At 37.0% G+C, this 3,804-nt stretch overlaps 1 protein-coding gene and 1 pseudogene across 1 annotated transcript in view; one reads left to right on the plus strand and one right to left on the minus strand.

Moving 5' to 3' along the window:
* The window catches only part of LOC100949167, a 10,177-nt pseudogene extending 9,652 nt beyond the window's left edge, over positions 1-525 (plus strand).
* SLC39A9 (solute carrier family 39 member 9) overlaps positions 1-3,804 on the minus strand; it is a 56,040-nt gene that overhangs the window by 37,295 nt on the left and 14,941 nt on the right. The window lies entirely within an intron of this gene.

The following is a 3,804-nucleotide window of genomic DNA, read 5'->3' on the forward strand; positions in this document are numbered from 1 at the left end:
AAAAAAAAAAAAAGACTTAAAACCTCAAAATCTCCTAATTGATGACAAAGAAACAATTAATTTGGCTGATTTTGGCCTTGCTAGAGCTTTTGAAATACCTATTCAGGTATATACACATGAGGAGTAACACTCTGGTACAGATCCCCAGAAGTATTGCTGGGGTCAGCTCGCTACTCGACTCCAGTTGACATTTGGAGTATAGGCACCATATTTGCAGAATTATCAACTAAGAAACCACTTTTCCATGGGGATTCAGAAATTGATCAACTCTTCAGGATTTTCAGAGCTTTGGGCACTCCCAATAATGAAGTGTGACCAGAAGTAGAATCTTTACAGGACTGTAAGAATACATTTCCCATGTGGAAACCAGGAAGTCTAGCATCCCATGTCAAAAACTTGGATGAAAATGGCTTAGATTTGCTCTCAAAAATGTTAGTCTATGATCCTGCCAAACAAATTTCTGGCAAAATGGCATTGAATCATCCATATTTTAATGATTTGGACAATCAGATTAAGAAGATGTAGCTTTCTGACAATAAGTTTCCACATTCCAAATAGCTTTATTTTTTACTGTTAACTCTATTTTTGTCTTGTATATTTTTCTTTTCTTTGTTGTAAAACTTATGCTGTACTTCTAATTTTAAAAATATAACTTAAAAATGTAAATAGTCTATATGAATTTAAATATAATCTGTATATGCGTGTAGATCTCACTGTAACAACCATTTGTTACTATAATAAAACTATAAATCTAAAAAAAAAGAAAAAGAAAAAACACTGGGGACTTGGTACCTATCACTGGGCTCTACTATAAACAAATACATAAATGCAGTGGAACCTCTGTCAAACACCTGGAGTAGGAAACAGGCCTAATATATTCCATATTTTTCCATATTACCATATCAAGAATTTTCAGGGATTAGTTGGTTCAAGACTTATGATTTGGCTCAAGGAGTATACAAATACATTTAATAAAGGGTCATGACAGGATTCCATCACAGTAAATGTGAGGCAATTCTGCCATCTGTCTCATTAATGTAAATATCCTCAATGATATCTATTTTTTCCTAAGGAGCTCAAAATCTTGTTCTGCCACTGTTTCAAACATCAGCAAAGTGATACAAAGATTGTCCTACAAAAAGCTTTATCAGCTTGATGTCTATTAGCCTTTTCACGGTAACCAATATCAGAGAGATGCTTCTGATGAAAAGAAGGACCAGCAGTCCAAAAGAGAAAAAAAAATAATAAACATCACTGCCATGGGTTACAGTTTTAATTTTTATTAAAAAATTTTTTTTCTAAACTACTTGATTGTTTTATACTAAATCTGATTGATTTCAAGCACTAGAGTTGTGGTTTCCATTATCTGCATGTCTGTATTCTCTCACAGAACTTCACAGCTTAGAATTTGATCTCCAATTGCATTTATATCAAAGTTTTTTCCTTTTTGTTTTTTGAGACACAGTCTCACTTGGTCAGAGAGTGCTCTAAAATCATAGCTCACAGCAACCTCCAAACTCCTGGACTTAAGCAAATCCCTTGCCTCAGCCTCCCCAGTAAGTGGGGCTACAGGTGCCCACCACAACACTCAGCTATTTTTTTAGAGATGGGGGTCTCGCTCTTGCTCAGGCTGGTCTCGAACCTGTGAGCTTAGGTAATCCACCTGCCTCGGCCTCCCAAATGCTGGGGTTACAGGCATGAGCCACCTCGACTGGCTCACATTTATATCAAAGTTAACAAAATACTGACAGGTTCTTTACTTGGCTTATAGTAAATCACCAAAAAGGTGTACTTAAATGAAGAACTACAAATTCCAAGTGTAGGTGAAGATGAAGAATTCACAAAGCAATAGTTTCTGTCAGTGAAATGAAATATTTGCTCAAGAGAAGTATGAAGTGTGTAATGCTGTTGGTTTTTATGTTATCTCACTTTAGAATTTTACAGTTGTAGATGGACTGAGCCAATGGATCAATCAGATATATTAATTAAAACAATAGCTTGTACTCTATGTCACTAACTGTCAGTGAAAGCTTTGAAGTTAGTTTTTTTGGTAGAAACAAAGGTAGTTAAATGATCTTTCTTTTCTTGTTCAAAGAAACAGTCAATGGCCAGGCTCAGTGGTTCACACCTGTAATCCTGGCACTCTAGGAGGCCAAGGTGGGTGGATTGCCTGGGCTCACAGTTTTGAGAATAGCCTGATCAAGAGGGAGACCCTGTCTCTGAAAAATAGCCAGGCATTGTGGCAGGCGCCTGTAGTCCCAGCTACTCAGGAAGCTGACTGAGGCAAGAGATCGCTTAAGCTCAAGAGTTTGAGGTTGCTGTGAGCTATGACACCACAGCACTCTACTGAGGACAACAAAGTGAGACTGTATCTCAAAAAAAAAAAAAAAAAAAAAAAACTTACCTAACATCTTCTAGGAGGTAATCCCTTTTCTCTAATTTTGGAGGAAAGATTTCTTTGTTCTTCTTTTGGCACAAATGTACTTTCTAAACATAAAAGAACTAAAAATAAATGAAAATCCCACAAGACTCTTATACACAAACAAAAGAAAAGCCCAATGAAAAAGAAACTGGAAAACATTGGGAATAAATATTATACCACTACTACATAAGAAGTTGAACTGAACTGAGCAGACTAGAACAATAAACATACATTTACCTATACTAATTTAGTACAGTTTTTTTTTTGAGACAGAGCCTCAAGCTGTCCCCCTGGGTAGAGTGCTATGGCATCACAGCTCACAGCAACCTCCAACTCCTGGGCTCAAGCGAGTCTCCTGCCTCTGCCTCCCAAGTAGCTGGGACCACAGGTGCCTGCCACAACGCCCGGCTATTTTTTGGTTGCAGCCGCCGTCATTGTTTGGCGGGTCCAGGCTGGATTCGAACCTGCCACCTTAGGTGTATGTGGCTGGCGCCTTAGCCGATTGAGCTACAGGCGCCGAGCCTTTAGTACAGTTTTTAAAATGAACATAGTATTCAATGTTTGTGAGAGTAAAGTGTTATTTGCATCTGTTAGTAAAAATGCAATTCAAAAAATGAGTAATACAGATTGAGAGAACTTTCCCAAGAACATTTATTCTGTTTGACCTTCTCATTCTACTCCTGAAAAAATAATCTGAAATATGGCCTAGCTTCAGACAGAAAAATATTTATTCAACACTATCATGGCAAAAACGTGAAAACAAATTACATGAGTAACAATAATTTCAGTACATAAAATAAGTGAATGTAATAAAGACATTAAAAATGCCTAGAACAAGTTCTTAACAATAAAGGAAAGGCCAGGCATGGTGGCTCACACCTATAATCCTAGCACTCTGCGAAGCCAAGGCAAGTGGATAGCCTGAGCCCAGGAGTTTCAGACCAGCCTGAGCAGAGTGAGACCCAGTCTCTACTTAAAAAAAAAAAAAAAACCTTAGTCACTAGCCACTAATTGGGTGCAGTGGCAGCACCTGTAGTCCCAGCTACTCAGGAGGCTGAGGCAAAAGGATTACTTGAGCCCAGGAGTTTGAAATTGCTATGACCTATCAGACCACAGCACTCTATCCAGGGTGACAGAGTAAGACTCTGTCTAAATAAATAATTTATGATATAGTACCAGATTAATAAAAAGGGAGAATGTAATTATACATATACCACATAATCAACTATGTTAAAAATGCAAACAAATAAAAAAGAAAGAATGGAAAGAAACAAAAATGTTGCTAGTGATTCTAACCAGAACAGGATATTTTTTTCTTTTACACATTATCATATTTTCTACATTTTTCGTAAACTGCCTCTATTTTTTTTTTTTTTTTTTTT

The sequence above is a fragment of the Otolemur garnettii genome, unplaced genomic scaffold (assembly GCF_000181295.1).
Source record: "Otolemur garnettii isolate 467f Iridium unplaced genomic scaffold, OtoGar3 scaffold00115, whole genome shotgun sequence".
NCBI lineage: Eukaryota > Metazoa > Chordata > Mammalia > Primates > Galagidae > Otolemur > Otolemur garnettii.